The 23,796-nt window shown below is 44.6% G+C and overlaps 1 long non-coding RNA gene across 2 annotated transcripts; it reads left to right on the forward strand.

The window, feature by feature from the left end:
• The first annotated feature begins 2,366 nt into the window (after positions 1-2,366).
• LOC120620413 (uncharacterized) lies at positions 2,367-23,128 on the forward strand. Of its 2 annotated transcripts, none has more exons than XR_005657853.1 (2): positions 2,367-3,341; positions 19,568-23,128. It is a non-coding gene; the product is annotated as an uncharacterized LOC120620413 (long non-coding RNA). The 2 variants fall into 2 exon arrangements; XR_005657854.1 differs by lacking the exon at positions 2,367-3,341 and adding an exon at positions 4,180-4,400.
• The last annotated feature ends 668 nt before the right edge of the window (positions 23,129-23,796 follow it).

Below are 23,796 nucleotides of genomic sequence, written 5' to 3' on the forward strand. Positions count from 1 at the left end.
TAGGAAGGCTATTTTGCAACTTTATTAGAACAGACAGGTTAACTTGTAGAAACCTGATAGCAATACAAGTTTACCCCAATTTTCAAAAGTTAAAGTTTGCATTATGCCACTTCGCTTTTATGAAAGCCCCTACATTATTACCTATTTTTGTTAACTAAAAGAAATCTAAAGAGGGCTTTCACTTTTACAAAAATAAAGCGAAAAGCAAAAACAGCGTTCAGTGTTTGTTTTGCAGCGAGCCATGGTAGAGGCAGCAGGCACCAGAGCAGCAAGAGTGGCCCCACCAAGCTGCTTCCCAGGGAACTACACTTAGGATCCAGCCTCCAGCCGCCATCGCTTTGAACCCCGTTGGTGAGCATCTGCGCTTCATCTGGATCTGTGTTGTGTGTCCGTTAGTAAGATGTGTCCAAAGGTACCAGAAAAGCCTAAGAGAGCTCATAAGGGTGTACCGCTCAGTGTAAAACTGGATGTAATTGAGCGTTTAACTCACACGGAACAAAATAAAGACGTCCGTGCTTCTGTTGAATTTGGATCCGGGAATACTCAGAAATGTTTCCATAGAAATTAATGGCAGTTGCTTCTTTGCTTTACGCCATCTCGGCTTAGAAAGATTTCGTAGGAGCGCTACCTTCAGATGGAGGGGAAAACCTGTGCAGGTGATTCTTGTCCAGTAGCATCGCAAAGGTTGTTGCCCGGTGGAACATTAGTCAGTTTTGCATTTTTATTTCTACATTCCTTTGACTGATCACCTACAAATCTCTTGGTCCCTGAATTTTCTTTTGAATCAGTCTTAACATCTTACTGGTTTCCTCATTTATTGAATCAAATAAAATCTTTGACTTTTCTATTTGTATGAGAGTTATGTTTGTGATTTTCTGAAAATTATACTTTGCAAATGGTATTGACAACATGAGTTCACATATAATGATGAAACCTTATGTCCAGCCTCATTTATCTTAACGTTAAACCTGTCATCTAGAAGATGGATATACATACGTGCGTGTGTGTGTATCTACCTGTATATACATTTAAGAACTGTACTTTGATACTCAGATCTTAGTATTAAAAGCTATAAATTGATCAAATATTTAAGAACTATGGACTCATTTTAAGATGCTAACTCAGTGGACCCCTGTTTCTCATTTTGTTTACAAAAGTGCCACTGAATATTTAATGAAGTTTTTTTTTTCTGTGTAGCCATAACTATCAGTGTTAAAGAGACTGATTGATGCATGAGAAAGAAGAGGGACTTTAGACCTTCCCAGGGATCCATTTGCCCAACGAAGGTATTTCTACATCAAAAGAACACTGCTCCCTGAGGGCCTAGAGACAGGTAAACAAAGTCAAATTGTCATTTCAACCAAGGGATGAATCCCAGTTTCTGGGATTCATGAAAATAGTAAATAAACCAAGCGTAATGAAATGATGGCACAGTATATTTGAGATGATTCAGAGACACTTTTTCTGTAATTATAAGCTCCAAATTTTGGTGTCAGTGAGAGAATGTCCTTCACTAAGAGATTTGCTTTCCTGTGCAACTCGGTTTCTGGGAAGAGCTTCACCCAACAGAAGCTTCAGGAAGAAGACGGTTTAGTAGTCTAAGGGAAGCGTGACTAGGCAGGTTTGTTTTGGGCATAAATTTATTGCATAGGGCAGAGGGTTCTCTCTTGGCTGATGCTGTAACAGTCTCTGCCATCAAGGGGCGTTCGGTCTTGCAGCGAAGACAAGTCACACAAAAAACATGAGCAAGTAAAATAATAAATATGCCACAGGAGAGGTATATAATAAATATGTGACAGGAGAGGTGTATAAGTGCTCTGGAGGTCAGAGGAAAATGTCATATCCAGTCGAATGGCCTCGGAGAGAAGGTAGAATTCAAGATGCGTTTTAAAGAACAGCTAGGATTTTATCAGAGATGCAGGCGGTGTACTTCAGTCCACTTCCACAGTATTAGCAAAGAAATGAATGGGAAATCGATTGGTGGTGTTTAAAGAAAGAGCCATGAACAGTGGGATTGGGGCAGCACCCTGGGGCCGTACGGTAGGGGTCTCAGGTGCAAGGTTTGAGGAGTTTGTCCTTATTTTAGTAGAAAAGTGAATGTTTAAGAAAGGGAAGGACATGATAAGAAGTCTGTTTTAAAACTTTGATCCGGCAGTAGTGAGTTTGAAATGGAAAGGACCTGATACTGATCGAGCACTTATACTGTGCCGTATACTTTATGTGTGTTCCCTCATTAAATCCTCACATCCCAAAGTAGGGATTAACCCTGCTTTATAGATGAGGAGACCAAGACTCAGAGAGGTTAAGAAGTTAAAGCTACTGTAGAAGCACATGACAAAGATGGGGTTCAAACTCCAAAGCCTACCTTCTTTCTACCATACCTTGCTACCTAGAAGCAGGGACTGGAGATGAAAAGACCATTACAGAAGCTGTTGTAACATTCTCTACGCAATAGGTAATGATAGGCCAGAATGAAGATTATGGCTTTGGAAATGGAAAGGAGAACATAAATGGAAGAAATGTCAAAAGGCAGCCTATGGGATGTGGCAAAGAAAACAGATGCCTAGGCAGAGTCTAAATAATGCCTGGCCTTTAAGTTTAGGCTCAGGAAATGATGATGCTGTTCACAGAAACAGTCTGGAAAAGGACTTGATTGTGTCGGGAGGAAGATTAAGTTCAGTTTTGATCAAGCCGATTTGGGATAGCCAATAGGTGGACAGTCTCAATTTAAGATGTAGTAGGCATCTGAACAGAAGTGAGAATTGAAGACATCAGATAACTGGTTAAAGCAAAGAAATACGAAACAGACAGAACTTTAGAAAGTGCCTAAATTTAGGAGGTGAGAAGATAAGGGAAACAGATTCTGAATCATGCAGCAACTAGAATCAAAAGCAGGAGAGAATTTCAAGGGAGTGACTCACAGGGTCAGGAGCTGAGCAGAGTGAACGCTACTGGCCTCAGGGTGCGGTGATGCAGAGAGCTCTGGTCATCCTGGATGATGGTCCAGGGAGCCCACGGGCACATGCCCCATTGAGAGGCTAGGGAAGCCATGGGACAGGGAGGGGTGCAGGGAAAGAATAGGGGACCGGCACATCAAGGGTGACTTTGTTGGTTATCAGAAGAAGGCGTAGAGTCTGGTGAAAGAGAGAAGGAAGACGCTAGAGAGAGAACAGATAATTATGAAACCAAAACCCAGTTTAGGGAGTCCTGGGAGTAGAGGGGGAAAAGATTGGTTTTACTTTTCTCTTCATACCAGCAAAAATACTGTTTTTGTCTTGATTTGCCTCTTCTTAAAAATCAGCATTTATGGTACCACATACCCCCACCTTGGAATGGAACCGGTAAGTCACAGTAAGTAACACTGAGGCCTTTTCTAAAGCCTTCTATTTTAACAACAAAGTGCTGCCGTTTTGCAATGAGCTCTGCTTGTGTTTAAACTGGCAGATGGAATGATCCCTAGGTTTGTAACCTTGCTGTATAGTTTTATTTATTATTTAAAGGATCCCCTTCAGTACTTTATGAAACCAAAATATGTGCTGGCTAATATCTGGAAACTGAAAGTCTCTGTCAACCGCACTCACTAGCCAATCCCAAGACTTGGTAATAATGATTTTTATTTTGGTCCTACCGAGCTTACTGTAACTGGGGCAGCTGAGTTGCTATGGTGATTTGTTCTCAAAACAGCCCTTTGCTGCAATACATTGAAACAGCAGATGAATCTACTTTATGTTGACTTGATCATGACATTAATGCTCGTTGAAACATCCCCCACACTCCCCTTAGGACTCTCAGATCAGGGTCAGGAAGGTACTGGCTAAAAGAATTGCAACTTCGGCTTTTAAAACCTGGGCCTTCACAATTTCTGCCACTGAAGGCTGTTGGCTCACAGCCCAGAGCTCTGCCACGGGGGCGGGATGCAGCTGGAAGAAGGTTCATTATTGAAGCAATTCTGTGGTTAATTGCTCCAGTGTGGGCATAGTCTGAAAGTTGTGACTCACGCCCCATTCTGTCACTAATAATTGGGGGAAGGGGGGACAGGATGTACAGAAAAGTCAGCTGCTGCTTCTCATTCTTCTTGCAAATCTGTGACTCTCTGAGATCTGTCCTTGAGGTGTGGAAAGGCAGGCAGATCTCGACGCCGAGACGCGGCACTCCTTGTCTTCACCGGTAGGGGTCTCCATTGAGTCACCGGTCCTAACCTAGCTGCGCCGAGTCACCGGACACTTTAAGGATGAGTGCACTTTGAATGGGGGTGTGTGTATCTGCCTCTGATTCTTGCCTAACCATGACATGGGAGAGAAAAAAAGTAGCTGTCTGATTTCCAGCGTGACTCATTATAAACAAAGGGAGGACAGACTGACTGCCTCTTATCAGAGCCCGAGTGTGCGCCCTAGGACGGGGTGAGTCAGACTGCAAGTCGCAAGTCTTTTGTTGCAGGGATTTCCTCCCCCTTCTTCGGAAGAGGTGGAGTGGGGTGGGGGTGGTGGTGGGGGTGAGGGAGCACTCTGGTTTCTTAAATGCACTCCGTGACCCCATGGTAAGCCCCGGACTTGTAGGTGAGGGCCAATTCACTCACAACCTCACAAAGCGCTTCCAAGTTGAAGATAAAAACCGGCCATACCCACAAGGTAACTTTTTTGGAGTCAATAGAAATGGTAGGAATCGTCCGGTGAGTTTCACAACACATGCAGATGCCACCAGTCATCAAGGTGTACACTTTAAGTGTGGGCAGTTTATTATATGTAGATTATACCTCAAAGGCTTTTAATAAGGAAATAAATACAGCTAACAGTTTAGTGGGGGGAGGAAACCCAGCCAGCCCATTTTTGTTGTGATTTATCAGGAAGCTCTGCACACCTCCTCACCCCCTCATCTGTTGCTTTGTTTGGGGGTGCAAACACAGACAAAGGAGGCATGCTTGAAGGGCTCATGATGTCATGTCATCTAACGCTGATATGCTGATCCCAGCCCCCCAGAGTGTGTGTTGGTAGGTGAGTTGTTTATTTTTACTAAATGGAGACAGCGTGGACAGGCATATAAAGCAAAGGTTGACAACAAATTTGGAGCTGAGGGAGACGTTGGGTAGCAAAGGACAAAAGAAGCACCTTCACTGCGCCTGCCCCCACCTCCTCCCCGGCAGCCAGGAGACCGGAGAAGTCTGTTTATGCCTCAGGTGTCTTCATATTGCAGCACATACAAGTCAGGTCAAGCCAACAGCAGGACCGCACTCGAGAGCCGGGCTGATGGGTTGTGCACTCAGAACCCACACACGTGAAATGACTTAACACTCAAAACCCAGCAAACCAGAAAGCAAGTCAATTTAGGGGGAAGTGATCACATATGTGCTTAGATGGCAAAAAGAATGAAGTCGTTTGGCAGGTAGGGCTAATCAAAGAAAGAGCAGCAGTGAGGGCAGGAGTGGCCCAGATTTTTTAAAATTAAACAACCTTACTCGGGAGAATATGAACATGTGTTTATGCACGGACTTGCTTATGATCTTCTGAAAAGTACGTGAGCATTTTCTCCTTCCAGATAATAGGCCCTTAGTGGACAGGAAATGTGACTCTTCCTCTTGCTGTAGAAATTCTCTAATACCCACTCTGACTGCTGGCCTTATGGAAATATCTTAATTATTTCTTTAAGTTTTCCACATGTCTGTTCCTGCTACTGTCTTTTGATGAACAGAGTCAATGTACACATCAAAGTGATTTGAAGAATTTGACCGTTATCTTAACGAGAGGGTCATCAATGTAGGAGGGTTTTGTCGTAATCTCTGGGTCACTGTTGCTAAATCTTTGTGTCAGTGGGGGTTGGTGAAGGGGTGTATGCGTGTTATTTTCTGATTCCCTGGAACTTGTATATACTTTGAAGGTATGTGCTTGCCACAGCAAGAATGGCCAAGTCCTTGATTTCCAGAGACAGTCCCAAATTTCACCTATTCTTTCGACATACTCCCATAAAAATGTTCATGCTTTTTTAGGTCACTTTTTGCTATATAAAACATGATCTGTAGAAAGAATGTGCCACCGGACAAGTGTTTTCTCTTGCAATCTAGGATCTTCAAAATTATGATTTGGAAAACAATGCCAGTTCACTCAACAAACATTATGAAGTGTCCACTTTGTGCCAGAATAGTTAGAACATGGCCCAGAGGTTGGAGTTATAGGTTGTCATTTTATCCAGATCTTAGTCTGGAAAGCAGAGTCAGCTTTTGTATTTGTAATAATGGAATTACAGTAAAGTATTACTTATATTTAAAAATAAATAAATAAAGACACTCACTGCCTGGAAATGAGCAAACCTTCAAAGCCGTGATATGCATTACCGAGTTCTGGGGTGCTATGAGCATAGGTTACAGAAGTTGTAAAAGTATACTTCATGGCAAACTGCCCAGCAAGGCCTTATTTCACATTTAATGCCTTGTAGGAATAAGATAGCACGAGAGAAGTCTCTCGAGCAGATGAGAGAGCTTAGTTATCTTGAAAAGCCGCAGAACCCATATCCTCAGCTGTTCAAGGTCTTTGGGCTCTTCACTGGTTTCGCTGAGTGATGTCAGAGAGTGATTTTGAAACGGAAGAGAATCTTTTTAAGAGGAAAAGCGCTCTCCAGGTAGGTCTGTTTTAACTTCCTGCCTTAGAGTCATTTAGGCGACACCTTTGTATATGGCTTTTAGTTGGAGCTCCAAACCTTAGATCTGTCCCTTCAGACTGAGTCTTCAATCTATCATCCAGATTCAAGCTTCCTAAGTTTCCTCTAATTAATAATCTTGTTTCCCTATCATATTCTAACTTTCGTTTAACTTTTTTTTTTTTTATTGGACCGCCAGTGAACAGAATTGGAGTAATCATATCCTTGGTTTAAGAAACACACTCACACTTGATCTGCACATGACCTGCTTTTGTTTACTTAGCTTATTATTTTTAATAATCGAGAATGTACTCATGAAGTTACCACCCCCACAGAAAAAGCTAGAGCCTTGCCTGTAAGATTATAACTTACATCTAAATATATAGATTCACCCCCATCCTGTTTCTCTGCTTCTCCCAAGCCAAGGTGAACCCTCATTCTGATTTACGATTTTCTTGCTTTCTTTTTTTATCTAGTCTCATTGTTTTTTAATGTATTATACATATTCCAAAAAGTGTGTGTGTTGTTAACTAATACTAAGATTCATCTATCGCCACACGTTGCCATCATTCGTTTTGGCTTCCCTCTAATATTTTATTACTCGAACACACCACAGTTTATTCAGCAACCCTCTCATTCCTGGTCATTTAGGTCATTCACAGATTCTTGATATTGTAAACAGCACTTTTATGAACATTCTTGTACCTGGTCTTACACACGTGCAGACATTCCTCTTGGGTGTGTACCTGGGAGTGAAATTGTTGAGTTAGATGGTGTACGTGTATGTTTGACTTTAGGGGATCATGCCAAACCATTTTCCGAAGGGGCTGCACCAGCTCGCACGCACATCAGCGATGTGTGTGAGAACCGATGCAGCCGCTCGCTCACCAACACTTGCTAATGTCAGACATTTTCATTTGTGCTGATTGGTTGTGTATAAGTGAGCACCTCCTTAAGGTCCTGATTTGCATTTTGACCTGTGATGCCGAGCATCTCCTTGTATGTGATTGGCCAGGCCAGTCTCCTGTCTTCTGAGAGGCATCTGTTCATGCTTTTGATTCATTTTTTTTTACAATCACTTGTGCTCTTCTACTGATAGTATAAACAGTGGATTAATACATATTTTGTATGTTATGTGTATTGTATACTGTATTCTTACAGTAAAGTAAGCTAGAGAAAAAATGTTCTTAGGAAGAAAAAACATACTTACAGTATTTATTGAAAAAAAAAATCCATGTATAAGTGGACCAACACAGCTCAAGCCCATGTTGTTCAAGAGTCAACTGTACTGTGTTTTCCCCCGTAACATAATCTCCTCACGTTTGGATTATGGAGAAGAACGTAGAAAATAAAAGAAAACAGCCACAGTCTCATCATTCAGGTTTTTCTATATACTTATGCATGTGCAAGTCTCCTGGTACACACACATCTCGTTCTCCTGAAAGGCCATAACCCTTCGTCTGGCCACCAGTTCTCTGGACATTGACACGTTCCAGGCATTACCTTCCCTGTATTTGCAGCTGTTCCCCAGGGCTAGCATCCCTGCCTCAGCTCCATCTCAGATCATCAGGCATTAGATTCCCATAGGAGCGCCAGTCCCTGGTGCCAAAAAGGTTGGGGACCACTGCTTTAATAGGCAAATGTATAAAACAACTCCTACTCAGCCACAAAAAGGAATGAATTATTGATACACCTCTTCCAGCATTGGTCATAACCTTAAAAAACAATGAACTTCTGGTAAAGAAATTTTACTTAGAATCTTATGCAACTATTAGAAAATAAGGGTGGGCAAAAAACTATATCTAGTACTACTAGCCAGAGGTATATTTCTAGCATTTTTTCTGTCTTTATTTACATAATTTATTTCGTTTAAAAATCTTCCTATATATACTTTTTTGTAAGGGATTTTTTTTGTCTAGCATTGTATACTTTTTCAATGTGATAAATGTTCTGCATTATCATTTGAGTGGTAGAGAGTACTTCCTTGCCTGGGTGAAACCTAAAATATTTATAAATGTGCATCACGACCACAATCAGAACGGATGTTGGCTTGTGCTGTCATACACTCACATCAGCCCTGGACTTTATGAAACCATTTCTCTACTGATGACCTTTACGTTTCCAATTGTTTCTTATTAGAAGCAGCGACAGCATGAGTATCTTTTACACTAAACCTCCGGGCATATCCATGATAATGTTCTCAGTGTAAATTCTCATAAGTGGGAATTCCTAATCGAAGGGTAAAAATGCATCTTAACTTTTTGATACATACAGCCGAATTGCTCTCCAAAAACGTTCTTATCAGTTTATATTCACATTAGCAGGGTGTAGGAGAGCCTATCTGTCCACACCTTCACCAAGAAGCGTATGGTTGTGATTTCGTCATCAGTATGCTAAGTTCAAATGCCATTTCACCATTTTAGTTTGTATTTCTTCAGGCACAATTGAGATGAAATTTTTTCATATGTTTCTTGGCCATTTGTTTTTCTTGGCCATTCTTGTTTCTCTCTCTCTCTCTCTCTCTCTCTCTCTTTCTCTCTCTCTCTCTCTCTCTCTCTCTCTCTCAAATCTTTGTGTGTGTGTGTAGCCTTGTATTTATTGTGCCTACTGATGTCATTACCCATTTTATCTAGCAAATACTTTTGTTTGTTTGTAAGAATTATATCCGTTGAGAGGTTTAACGAGTTTCATAAACATCACAGACATTTTTCTGAATTTGTTTTTTGTCCTTTTTCCCAAGCTTTTGCCTTTCAGATTTTTTAAATTTTATATGTTGTCAAATCTTCCAGTATTTTAAAAATTCCTTTTTTTGTTGTTCAAGAATATATAAAATCCACCTGAAGTTACTTCTGGTATTCTTGTTTCATTTTTTTTTTACATTTAAATCTCTCTTCCATTGAAAACTTATGTCAATTTATCATATGAGGTATGTCGCTAACGTTTTTCAAAAACAGTTAGCTGCTGGTTGCTTAACACCATTCACTAAAAAATATTTTCTTTACCTGTTGGTTTGAATTAGTACCTTTGTCTTATGCTGTATTTATGTTTATACTTGGATAGGTTTCTGTGCTCTCAATTCTATTTCTATTATTTTGACTGTTCCTATAATCAAATCTTATAAGTTTAATGATCATTTTATAATAAATTTTAATAATTTATTGGACAGATGCCTCCCTGTTATGAGATTTTTATTGGCTAGCTGGCCGTCCTCAAGCATTTGGTCTTCCAGATGAACATTTAAGACTCTCTTGGTCAGGTTTCCCGAAAAAAGTTATGTTTAGCTTTTTTTTGGAATTACATTTATTTGGGGGTGGGAGGGGTAACAATGTACATCCCTATAATATTAGGAAAATGGTTTGTTTTACTTGTATTAAAGTCATTTTTCATATTCTTCAGTGGTATTGTATAGTTTGAGTTGTAAATGCTACACATTTCTTGCCAAGCTGATTCGGTTTTTTGTTGCTATTGCAAATCGTGACTAAACTCTTATCCCTCCCCAACCCCTAGTCATTCTGCTGCATTAATTTTCAGTGGATTTTATAACTGACCATCTTATTCATTTTCATGGATTTTCAGTCAATTCTTTTGGGTATTACAAATAGAGCATCACTTTATTCAAAAATAATAGTGACAATTTTGTCCCCTTTTCAATATTTATACCTCTTTTTCTATTTCTTGCCTTACAGCATGGGTTCAGGAATTCAGATGCCCATGGGCCCCAGACAATAACAGATATGAGTGAATTGGGCCAGGTGAGGCCGTCAGCAAATGGGAGAGCACGGATCTTGTCCAAACAGGGAAGGAAGTTCTTATTCAGCTCCAAGCCATTTCTGCCACTTGGGAAATTGGCCTGTTTCTCCAAAATCTGAGAGATGGTCAGATTTTTAAAAGAGATATGTCACAGATCTTTTTAAATGTGTAACATATAAGCCTTTTAAATGTCGAAAATGAATTCAAATGTTTGTTTCAAACATCAGACAAGGCAAATATAGAATACCTGATGGTCAAGTTCAACTCAGCCTTTCACTGTGCCCCACCTTGGCTAGAACTTAGAATTTAAGAAGGTATCGAGTTGTAATGCCAGGCAGTCTTGCCTTATCCCGATTTAGTAAAAAAATGCTTCCATTATTTGACCAATTAGCTGTTTTGTAGACTCTTGATCTATTATTTTTCATAAAAAAAAAACCCGCCTCTATCTCCAATTTAACAGGAGTATTGTAGGAAAAGAGAAATATGAATTCTCTTAGCTGATATGGTTTTGTTCTTCAACCTGCGAGTATTATGAGTCCGTAAATTTTCCAATATCAAATCATCCTTACATTTGTGATTCATGGAATTAAGCTATATTTAGTCATGTCGTATTATTCTTTTAAATATACTGTTGTATTCCATATTGTTTTATTTAATGGTTACAAAATAGGAGTAAGAAAACTTTGAGGATTTTTGTTTTGTTTTAGCAGCGAAACTCCCTTATCGCCTCTACCCCGGAGCCACCACTATCCTCTACTTGTTTGCGTGGATAAATAGTATGACACGTTACTTAGAGGGAAGTGAGAGGCTCTACGACTTCATTGCATCTGCCCAAACATGCTTGCGGAATGACAGATGATTATTTGGCTTTTATTTTGATGGGCGAAAAAGGTTTAACCTAGATTATTCTCAGTAAAGAAATCTTGGGGGGTTTTTTAGAGGCTCTTTGAGGAGAGAGGGGGAACGAAGTCATGGGAGGGAACCGAGATGTCTAATAGTGTCTGCTGCGGTTCGTAAGTGGTTCCTTCCCCTGGTGTCCCCCAAAGCTGTTGACAAAGTCTGCATTTGTCTTCGGCGTGCTGTAGAGCTGGGTCTTTTTCGCAATGTGACAAACTGCTAAGCAGCGTCATTCTTAGACGCATGCAAGGACGGCTCCTGCCCTTGCGTTAGAGACAGGCCCTGTCCTGTCCCTCCCTCAGCCACACTCTTCCCCCACACGCGAGGAGATGGCAGGGCCGAGGGGACAGTCCTGCAGGTGGGCGCAGGCCTGTTCGTGTTGGGGATTCCGGGGTCCTTAGTGCCTGGGGCTTGTGCCCCTGCCTTCTAGACCATGTTCTGAATGGTCTAGGATTCTCTACCTGAATGGCCTGAGCCTGCGCCCAGGGCCTTTTTCCTAGGTCCTTTCTCCCAAGGGTAGCACCAAGCTGCAGGCATTTGCACTCCTGGGCCGGAGAAGTCACCAAAGAGGACTGACTGTGTGCAGGATGGACAAAGGCTGCACGTGTATGCTAGAGGGTCCACACTGCCCCGACAAGGCCCGTGATGTAGGGCACAGCCGGCGGCCCCAGGGAAGGGCTTTCATCTTTCCGTATGCCACCCGATAATATCTTAGGTTGCTGAGGAACCTGGGAGAATTCTCAGTTCAAACCTGGCTCCTCGCGTGGTTAAGAAGGTATATTCGTCAAGAATATAACAGTTTTTAAGCACAGTTAGCTTCGCGTATAGCTCAAGTCTGCGGTCAAGTCTCCTAGGACTGCTGTAATAAAGCACCGCAGCTCAGGTAGCTTAAAGCAATAGAAATTGATTCTCTCACAGTTGTCCACAGTTCGGAGTATGGAAGTCCCAAAATCAAGGTATCAGCAGGACTGTGCTCCTCCCACAAGCTCTAGAAGCGAGTCCTCGCTCACCTCTTGCGGCTTCTGGTGGCTCCCAGAAAGCCTTGCTGTGCCTTGGCTCGTAGCGGCATCTCTCCCATCTCTGCCTCCGTCGTCACATGGCCTTCTTCTTCCGAAAGTATCTGCGTGTCCTCTCCTCTTCCTAGAAGGACACCAGTCATTGGATTTGGGGTCCTCCCTAACCCAGTATGACCTCAACTTAATAATTACATCCTCATCCTCCAAAACCCCGTTTCCAAATAAGGTGGCATTCTGAGGTTTCCAGTGGATGTGGATTCTGGGGGGACACTGTTCATCCCAGTACACTGTCCCTAAGTAAGTGTGGTCTGTAATGCTCTTGTTTTTTCCCTTTGCGTTTGTTCTGTCTTGCTGTCTTCTCAGAATTTGGTTACCAGGGTTGGGTTAGCTTTGCAAAATTAATTGGGACACTTTTAAACCTCCTTTATATTCTGGAACCACCTAAATTATATAGAAATTATCTTTCCCCTTAAGGTTTAACAGACTTTCTCCACCCCCACCTCTCGATCATCTAAGCCCATATATTTCATCAAAATGACAGAGAGTCCTCTATCAGTTTCTCCCATGACTTTTTGTCCAATTGGATTTTTCTGCTTCTTTTCAAGTAAATTATATTGCCTCAAGTGAATTACATTTTAGTTAATATTTTATTAGCATAAACTTAAACACAGTATGTATGCTCTTAACTTTAATCTTCTTCCATATCTTTATTTTTAGTCCCTTTTATATTCTAACACTATTTATTTATTTTTGTTGTTTTTCCTTGTGTAACCATGCCAGAGGTTTGTCTGTTTTATGGGTCTTTTAATAAAGCTAGCTTTGATTTATTATCAATGCTATTATTTTCTGTTTTCTAATTTGCTTGTCTGCTTTTATCTTTCATTCATTCCTTCTGTTGTCCTATGATCTATTAGGTTTTAATATCAGTTTTGTAGTTAATTGTTCATTTTTTCCCATTTTTATAAGTAACAAAACCATTTAAGCTTTGTCCTTTCTCCAGTGAGTAGCCAGAGAGATGGATGCACTGTGAGAACATTGTAGCTAGAAGAATCTGGAAATAGAGAAGATCAAAAACACAAGTCTCTGTTGGGATCCAGCTCTGCATCCAGAATGCCATTTGTTCAGATAATGCTGCTGTATGCATTGTCTCTTTTCCATTGCTGCTTCCTGCTGAATACTAACTAGAGGGCCAAGGTGGTCTTTAGTTGCTAGAGACCAAATGTTTGTGCACACCCCGCTACCCCCAATTCACATGGTGAAACCTACCCTCCGAGGCAATGGTGTTAGGAGATGAGGCCTTTGGGAGGTGATGAGGTCATGAGGGTAGAGCCTTATAAAAGGTTAGTGTCCTTATAAAAGAGGCCCCAGAGAGCTCCCTTGCCCCTTCTGCCATGTGAGGACAGTGAGAAGATGACCATCTATGAACCAGGAAGCAGTGTCTTCACCAGACACCAGATCTGCCAGCACCTTGGTCTTGGACTTCCAGCCCCCAGACTTGTGAGCAATACATTCCTATTGTTTGTAAGCCGCCCACCAGTCTATGATATTCTGTTATAGCAGCCCGGAAGGACGGAGGCACTAGTGAAGGGCTGGACTCCATCTCTCCAGCAGTGACGCTGTAACTGTGACCCTTCAGACTTTGTCCCAGGGGATTCAAGGCCTCGCTGAGTCAGTTTTGTCTTATCTGGGGGAGGCTCTGGGGCCTCCGTGCGGATCATCTGGAGTTGCATCAGCCAGCCCAAGAAGGCTAGGGCTGCACGACAGACAGCCGCATGAGCGGGGCGTGTTTCCTACCCTGGCACAAGTGCCTCCCCCAACCCCAACCTTCACCTCCTTAACAAACGCTCCCCTCCTTCTGGCTCTGGAGAGACTTATGTAAGGACTTGTGAAGAAGCATTGAGATATAGACCACAGGGAGCCTGTGATGAGAGGTGATTGAAAATATGAATTGTTGTCAATAAAGGTTTAAAGATTGGATGCAGTGAAGAGTGAAACATACTTTTCAGCCAGACCAAGCTGAGTCTTCTTGTAATGCCTTGTAAAGGCTGTTTGAAGGCTTCCTGGAACCTCCTGGAACCTCAGCAATGAACTGGGGCACCTGACCCTGATCCCTGGTCTCTAAGCAGAACTTGATGCAGGACAATGTAAATAGCCACTGGTCTTTTGCAAGTGGTGGTCAGCACAGAGGAAATACAAAATTTAAGGGTGAGAAAATGGGGCTCTCTGCCAAGCCCCAATTTGCCAGACCTCCCTTCCTCACTGAAAGCAGATCTTCACTCCCTAATCAATTCTTTGTGGAGTCTCAATGCTAGCATTTCCTTCCTTAAATGATGAGTAATAATAAGCTGAGCTTTCCCTATGTGCCAGATATTGTGCTTAGTTTTTAAAAAAAAAAAAAACTTTATGGGGATAGAATTTACACACCAACAGCTTGACATGTCGTGAGTGTCCAATTTGGTGATTTTCAGAAAATTAATAGGGTCGCACAGCCATCATTATCGTAATCCAGTTTCAGAATATTCCGTCACTTGCCAACACTCCCTTCAGACAGTCAACCCCCATTCCCAGTCTCACTGAACTGCTTTCTGTTTCTACAGATATGTCTTTTCTGCACATTTCATAGAAATTGAATTGTGCAATATGCAGTCTTTGCATCTGGCTTCTTTCACTTAGTATCATATTTCTGAGGTTTGTGTGGTAGCATGTGTCAGTATTCCATTGTGTGGATACACATTTTGTGTCTCTGTTGACCAGTTGACAGACATTTGCATCATCTCAGCTCGTTAGCTATTATGAATAACCCTGCTGCGAACATTCACTTACCTGTCTTTGTGTAGACATATGTTTTCATTTCTTCTGGATAAATAAGAGTGGAATTTCTGGGTTATATAGTAAATGTATGCTTAACTTTTGAAGAAACTGGCAAACTGTTTTCCAAAGTGGCTGTACCATTTTACATTCCCACCAACAATATATGAGGGTTCTAGTTTCTTTGCTAACACTTGCTATTGTCTGTCCTTTTGATTGTAGCCATTCCTGTGCATATATAAAGATATCTTTGTTGTGCTCAGTTTTATATTAGGAAAGGCTAGGTTATGTATGCTGTGGTACGAAACAACCCCTAAACCTTATTGGCTTAAAACAAAATAGGTTTATTTCTCACGCTACCTGCCCAGCAATGATTAGAACCAGGGAGAGAGGAGGGCTATCAAAGACACTCAGAGACCCAGGCCGCTGGAAACTCCTGAATTTAAAAGATAACTTGCATACCAACTCTTAAAGCTGCCACCTGGTAGCGAAAAATCCCTTTCCCTCATATTTCGCTGGCCTGTCCTACGGTCATGATGAACTTCCAAGGGGGCGAAAAGTATAGTAATAATTTATCACATGCATAGAGGGAAAGGGGAATCAAAGTATTTGTGAGTAGACTAACGACTTTCATAAATACTAAGAGGAAGATACAACTGTCACTGTTTTACGGATTAGGACTCTCGAGCTCAGAGCCCAAGTGCCTCGATGGAGGGTCTGTAGCTAATAAATTGAACCAAGGCAGTCCAACTCTCAAGCTTGCCTTTTCAACCACTACATTGATGTTTTCATCGACATACCGCTGATTATAGATGGACTTTTGAAAAACTTGGGCATAGGCTTCGCTCGATCCCACACTGGAGAGGTCATAGGTCTAGAGAGATCGGCATCGCGTCACCAAATGCTTCTGCATGCCGGTGCTCGCTGTAGACTGTGGCCCATGTAATCATCTCTTAAAGGTAGACAAGACCCCTGGTTCTGTCACCAGCTTCATACCTACAAATTATATTTCTCTGCCCATCCCCTACACATATGACGTTTTTGGTCTCAAAACTCAAGGCCTGAGAGCCCTGTGTGATTGGGTCTGATAAAAATCAACTCCTCAATTGGAAACCAACAAAAACACTGGGAGAGGGTCTTTTTTATTGCCTAGGGCATGGCAGCAGATAACCGCTGGCAGGCTTGGCACCACGAAAGGAGGGTGGCTGTGGCATTCTACAGCTGAGTGCCAGGTGCAGCGCAACGGTCAGCGGCACAGGCTCCAGCATCGGACCTGGTTTGGAAACCAGGTACCAGGCGGCACCCTGAGCCTCAGTTCCCTCCTGTGTAAGTGGGAGTAATGGCACAGGAAGGTCCGTTTCATAGAGCTGCTAGGACTTAACCAGAAAATGTAGGAGAAGCACTTAGCATGGGGCTGGGAACTCATGGAAACAGGAAGTTCTCCAGGCTTGGTTCTCAGGGATTTGCTGGTCTTTGATTCACATTCTTGACTGATGTCACCTTTGGATAACCTTACCTACCTCTGGTCATGCCCTACTCTGTCAGCACTGGTTCAGGGACATAGGAAGGGGAACAGAACTCAGGAAGAAGATGACGAGCAAGAGAAGAGGATACGAAGAGGCCAGATAGGAACGGGAGAGACAGTACTTTCCTCGAGGGTAGAAACAGCACAGGGCTGTGGCTCAGAACACGGTTCTGCCTTTTTTACTAGCTCTGTGACCCTGAGGAAGTCACTTAACCTGTCCAACCTCCCGTCTAGGAGAACTCACGGGGTGAGATTGTCAAGGCAACTTTAGTTTTGCACCCCGTTAGGATGTCACAATTTCGGAGGGTGAGGTCTTATCCTGGCTCTCGGTGAAAACAGCAGAGGCACCGTGACCTTTTTTACTGTTAGTTTTCCTTAAGTCCAGTGCTTTCTAAGTCATAAATTAGTCTCATTTCTAAAAATCGGGATGGCCTGTCCAATGTGCTCATTGATACTTCCGACTTTATTTAGAGACAAGCCTCTTTTCCTCTTCCTCCACCTGTGGCCCACGGTATGGGAGGAGGGGAGTGAAGTCAGCACTGTCCTCCCCAGCGTACGTGCACGGGCTTGGGGAGAGATGAAAAACGCGGGACAAAAGATGGCCTTGCACCCTCCGGGAATGCTCAGGTGCCACACAGGGTAATGAGCAGGTATTGGAGAGACCCCAGCATCGGGGCAGAGCAGCGATAACCACCAGCCCTCTCATGCGCCTACGAATCTGGTGACCCACCTCCAGCCTCTGTCCGATGAGAGTTCGTTACCCTTCCAGGCCACCCTGTGAGACAGTATCTAAGGCGGCCCATCGGCCAGCTTGCTTGTGCGTGGTTCACGGACGGTCTGTAGGAAACCCCCAGGCCCTTCTCCAGGTGGAGCTCTGGGCATGCGAGCCCATGTCGGCCTCCGAGCCACGTCTCTCACCCTTGGGACTGCTCAGGAGTGTGTCAGACACAGGTCCCTGTGTCTCCATCTCCTCAAATACAGGTGCAGGAATAGGTTAACTGTCTCTGCTTTGTGTGTTCGATTCTTGGGAGGTGAATGACAGCATGGGAGTCGGAGGGAAAAAAAGAAAAAAAGGCCTTCGTAAAATCCTCTCTTAAAACCTATTGAGTCTTTTCTATCCTCTTTGTGGATTAGGGATTTATGAAACTGGAGGGATTAGAATTGTGAAACCAGTTGTAAAGTATTTGCTGTGAGAGCCTACATCTTCATCCAGCAATTCGCTTTGCAATTTCATGTCTGTTTGATCTCGGCATCTCTCCCTGACTTCCTAACTGACCATCCCGTTACATGTAAAAGGGAGATATTTATTATTCATACTTACCTTGCGGGTTTCTTAGGAGATGCAGTGACACAGTCGATGGATACCACGTGCTAAGCAAAGTGCCCGACACTTACAGAGACCTCAGATGTTTGTTGACATTATTCTCTCTGAAGCCCTGGCACCTAGCTGAGGATGCAACACATAGGAAGTGTTCAATAAATGTTAATGAACGACTTGTAAACAGCTAACTGTATTTCAAGGCAGAATAAAACCAGTGCTGAGCGAGTATGTAAGCGCCGTATCGTGGCAGCCAAATGAAGTGGCAGGTAATTCTGACGCGGCACAACCTGAAGAAGCTTCAGCAGGGAGGTGGTATTTGGGATTTCAGCAAACGGAGGCAGAAGCAGGATGGTGCCTATTTCTAGAAATGCCCAACGGGGCAAGAAAAGGGAGTGCAGGCTGAGCTCTCACTGGACGGCCTGGGATGGTAGTTTTGGCCACATCTGCGTTTGATTAGGGGGCAGCCTCTGCCTTAGGGATCTTTCAGCGGCCAGTGATACAGAATCAACTTTGACCAGCTTACACAGCCAACGGAAAAGATTGGCTCATAAAAGTGCAGAGTTGAAGAGTCAGGGTTCAAATGATGTCACCAGGGTCTGTTTTCAGCTCCGCTTTCTCCCAGTGCTGATTCCCTTCTCGGCCAGCCTCCCCCTCAGAGCAGTGCGACTTGGCCGTGGCTTCCTGAGGCTGCCTGCCTCCAGCGCAGATCCAGAGGGAAATCCCGTGTGTCCTCGTCCTAGCATTCCCAGCAGAGGTCCTGAGATCCATTGCCATTGCCTTGAGCTAATTCTTGTGGCCATGACTGCATGACTCTTCCTAGTGGGGAGTTATGGGCTTGGGCCAGCAACAGGCAGTAGAACCAACAGATACCTACCCGCAAATACTTAATTTTTACTACGAAAGGCCGGGCTCTGTTGCTAAGCTGCCTGACTTCAGATCCTGACTCACCAGCTGTGTGACCTTGGTCAAGGCATGTCTTCTCTCTGTACCTCAGTTTCCTCCACTGTGGGAGAGAGCTTTTACACAGTGCTTAAGATAACGCCTACAGTGACCTGGCTAAGCCCTGAGTCAGCGGTAGCTCTTGTCATTGCTATATCAGCTCAACTCTGTTCCACCGCATGATGGTTTTCACAGTTATTCCAGATGTTTCCCCCAACTCGTCCATCACGGTGATGTGATGACTGCACCTCACAGGCTCACCCCTCAGTGCAATTCAGAGCAGAGCCACACCAGGCCTGGGACACAGGCTTCCCACCGTAGAGATGGCCATGCTTAAAGGGGGCCCTTGTAATTCGTGGCGCAGGGTCTGCCATGGAAACCCTAACCATCCCTGTGCCCCACGGCGTGGGGAAAACCGAGAGGAGGTCCTGCCACTCGGTCCCTGTGCTGAGGGAGTTTGCAGTCTACCCTAAAGGCCCCAAACGCTCTGTCAAATACAGCCTGGACCGGGACCGTTCCCGGGGGAGCTGCCAAACGGCACAGCCCCGGGCGTTTGTACAGTGATGTCCCTCCTCCACGCGCCTTCTTGGTGATAATGTGAATGAGCGTTTAGAAAAAGAGATGAAGACAGAATCGGGCCGGCTCCCAGTGTGTGACTCACCCGCTTTTTTCTCCCCGTCCTAGGCCACACTTACAACGAAAGGGGACAACCCTTCCCCGTTAGTACCAGCAGGGTAACCCGAGAGCATCCATTTAGCGTGTCTGCCCCTGTGAAGAGGACCTTTCCGTGACACCGAGCTGAGTGCGTCCCGCTCTATTTATAGGCGCTGTTTGTTTAATTTGAGTCCGGTCTCTAAGAATAAATAATGAACTCATCCTGGGGACAAGCCAGAGCCTACAGCTCTGAGACGACCCCGTAAACCCCTTCCCCTTTCCTTCTGGTTCTGGAAGGGATTCCATAGTTCTTCGAAGGTGAGCCACTTTTGTTTGCTGGGCTGGGGTGGGCTTAAGACCCTGGCGTGTTTGGAGATTTGGTTTTAGGGTGGTTTTTCATGATGGTTTGGGGGATTTTTTTGTGCGTCTGATTTCGGACTGGCGATGGAAAAACAGATCTTGGACCTTTTTGTTACCCTCAAAGGAGGGACGGAGACAAACGTCTTGAGCCCTTGGCTGGTTAAACTTCAGACATGAAGAGACCCCTTAGGACCCAGATATCCCTCAGTAAGGAGAATGTGGCAACGGAGAAGAAAAGTCCCTACCCTTCCAGCCCGCTCCTGACCGGTAGCGGAGTCTGGGGCCAGGCCTTCTCACCGGGTGCGGTCCCACCCCCGGGTTGCTGTTGGGTTCTTTTTCTGAGTATGTGATGAGGACCGGGAGCCATAGCTCACTTAAACTTTAAGTGTCTTACCGCGAACACGGTGCACAGTAGCCCACTAGTTTATGTTGCACTCTACGCATCCCCCGGGCTGACCTACCGTTTTAGCGACTCAGAACCGGACCCACTGAGTCACAGGGAAATGATCTAAATGGGACCTTTGGGCTTGGTTCGGTGTATTTGCATATTGTCACTTCCTCCATTCCCCCTTTCCAGGAATTTATCTTGAGCAAGGTCACCAGGCTTCTCTGGGAAGGAAAAGGGCAGTGTCCATTCATTTATTTATTCTCTCAATATCTGTTGACCCTCCACTCTGTGCCAGATACTATTCTAAGCACAGGAGGTGCCTTGGTGAAGAGGACAGGGGGGTCATGTGGTGACAAAATCTGAGGCACGTACATGTCAGGCACACAGCTGAGTGACTAGACACAGGAGAGAACTAAAGAGATCCATTTTTGCCCTTAAGAAAACAGATTCCAGTGGGGAAGATGGGTATCAACCAGACAATCACCTAAATCACCTAGATATCATTACAGATGTCAGGGAGTCCTGTAGAGCAAAGTTCAGGGTGCCATGTGAGAGCCTAAGAAAGGGATCAGCTGGCCGGGTGAGCAGAGAATCAGTCAGCAACGACCAAGAACACTTGAGTTGCCTCGGATGGCGTGGCATCTACTGAATACAGAGACAGCTGCTGTCTCTCTGTGGGAGGTGTGTTTCGAGTTTCCATCAGCTGTCCTGGGCCATCCAGGCTCCCACCTGGTTGTCCTGAGGACGGTCACAGGCCAGCAGGGTCTGGCAGCCTCGGGGAGCGTTTATATCCATGGAGAGCAGGGAGATTCTCTCACAGTCATCAGCACGCTGAGGTTTTGACATTGACATCCGGGTCTGCGATGGACAGGGTGAAATATTCCTCTTCTTATGAGTCATTCTTCTCACGCTGCCCCATTAGATAAAGTAGTAAGCGGTATCATCAGCAAGTGCATTTTCACGCTTTTAGTAATGAAGAGTGGTCTTGTCACCATACTCAAAGACCTGAACAGAAAGGTGACCCCGTGTCTCTGTCTGCAGTTTCATGTCTGCAGAGGTTCCCATGCATTGGCTTTGGAAAGGGAACGCCTCAGAAAAGCAGCTGGCGCCTCCCAGATATCTGTCTGTGTTCATTTGGGTGCAACTCTGAGCAGATCTCTTCAGCAGAGAGCTCAGTTTCTTCATTTGAAAAATATTAGTATATTTTGTCTCTTTTATGCCCAGTGTTTTGCTACGCACCATGTTAAAGCCAAGAAAAATATAAGAAATTGCCCTGCCCTCTAAAAGTTTCCAAACCCATTCAGAAAAGAATTTCATTCATTAATCCAGCAAATACTGATTGAGCACCTACGATGAGCCCGACGCAGAACCGGGAATCGCAAGGCCCACACAGCAGAAGGCAAGCACCGTTCTTGCTTCCAGGCTACTAAAGGGAGAGAGAGACTCAAACCATCAGCGAACCAGGATAATTTCAGATGGTTCTGCATATTAGGCTGGTCAGAGAAGACCTCTCAAGGGCGTGACATACGAGTAGAGCCTTGAATGATGAGATGGCGCCAACCGTGAAAAGATTTAAGGGAAGAACATTTGAGACAGAGGAAAACAAGGAGGAAGGCTCTGAGGCACGGAGATGGTCGGCTTGTTTAAGGAGTAACAGGAGGCCGGCTTGGCTAACCCTGCAACGAGGGGGCAGGTGATAGGAAAGCCAGGGTACAGACTGGGGACTTTATTTGAAATGCAGAAGAAGCCTTTGGCAGGTAAACAGATGGCATTTCAGCCCGTACCTACCTATCTACCCGTGGGAGATTCTGCTGTCTCTGTGACATTTTGGGAGTGACGGACCTGGTCGTCTTAGAACTCTGAACCCTAGGTAAATGTATAGATGGAAATTGAAGAAAATTAATGTTGGCCTGTTTCTAGATAAGAAAGCAGAGTCACCCCTAATGTCAGAGGCTTTCCTGAATAGAGAGGATGAAACCGCAAAGTGAATAAACCACAAAACAGTCTTCTGCTTGTGGGTCAGCATCCATTCCATCAAATCTCTTTTGGGAAAACCCCTGCTTCCTGTTCTTGAGAATTTGGTTTGGTCCAAGTGAGAGTATTTTTCACCTCCTGCCCCTACACCAAAGTGATTGGCTCAGGGATGGGCGCAGAATCCAGTCAGAACCAATGAAACATAAGAAGACATTTCTTGGGACCTTCTGGCAAAAAGACGTTTCCTCTCTTTTCTTGTATGAGGATGTGAAGTTTAGATCCACCGCAACCATTTGTAACCACAGGGGAAGATTCTGGAACTGCTGGGGGTTGTGGGGGAGCACAGCATTGTGCCTAAGCCAAAACTGTGGAAGGCAGAGCCAAGACATGGAGAGAGCTGAGTCCCTGTGACAGCATCAAGCCCCTGGATCCAGCCTCCCCTGAAGCCTGACCTATCGCTGGGCTTTGTAGTGGCCTCAGCCAATGAAACATTCTTTGTTATGTAAACCAGTTTAGGGATTTCTGCGTCTTGTACCATAAAGAGCCCATATGATGCAAATCTTCGAATAGGTACACACAGCGAGGGCCTCCTCCGCACCCCGGGCCTCTAGGAGGAAGTCAGCCAGTTCCAGAACCCAAATAAAAGGTCTTGCCTCCCACTTCTCTATTTCAGGGTTTCCATGCCTCCTGTCGCCATAGCACTGTGACTCTCTTGGAAAGGCAGAGGAACCAGAGGAGAAGGGGCCCGTTTCCAGGCTGTGTTGCCACGTTTCATGGCTGGGGAGGCATGGTGAGAGAGAGAGGCGGCTCCACGCTTGACATTTCGGGATAGAGATAACGGGGTAAAAATAAACTCCCAAGTGCCTGTAGTCGCGTACGCTTCTCTGGCTTCACAGTTCTTATCTCTCCCCCACTTTGGGGACAGAAAGGTTCCTTTCAGGTCAGGGCACAGCTTGCCTCTCTCCAGGTCATGAACAGGGCGGAGGAAGTATAGGCAGTTGGTTAACATCTGCCCACGCCTGCTCCCCTAACCCTGGGAAGGCAAGTGATTCCCTCCATCCTGCAGGCCCGTTTTTATCTTGCAAATAACCTTTCATATCTCTGTCTTCATCTGATGCTTCACTGGCCGGGTGAGATGAGCGAGGCCAGGGGCCGGGGTCTCTGTTTTCCAGATGAGAAAGACGGGGGGCTCAGAAAGATGAAATGTCCAAAGTCACACAGTGACTCAGTACTCCTGTGTCTGATCAGAACCCGAGGGCCTTTTCTGCCTTTCCACCTGTGACCCGGGGTAAAAAGAGTTTGATTTCCTTTGTGCGGGTGCCAGGTACAGCCACATAGGCTGGGTACCACGTGACTACAGGAGGGAGCCTCTACATCACCTGCGACATAAGCATCATCACATGCCCCCGACAGCCCCGCCCCGTGGTCCCCTCCCAATCACACATTCTCAGAGTTTTGTACATATTTACCAGTGAGTAGAGCTACTTGTTTACTGTAGAGTCGCCGCAGTATTGAGGACCAAGCCTCAATTCTGCCA

This window comes from Pteropus medius, unplaced genomic scaffold (assembly GCF_902729225.1).
Source record: "Pteropus medius unplaced genomic scaffold, Ma_sr-lr_union100, whole genome shotgun sequence".
Taxonomy (NCBI): domain Eukaryota; kingdom Metazoa; phylum Chordata; class Mammalia; order Chiroptera; family Pteropodidae; genus Pteropus; species Pteropus medius.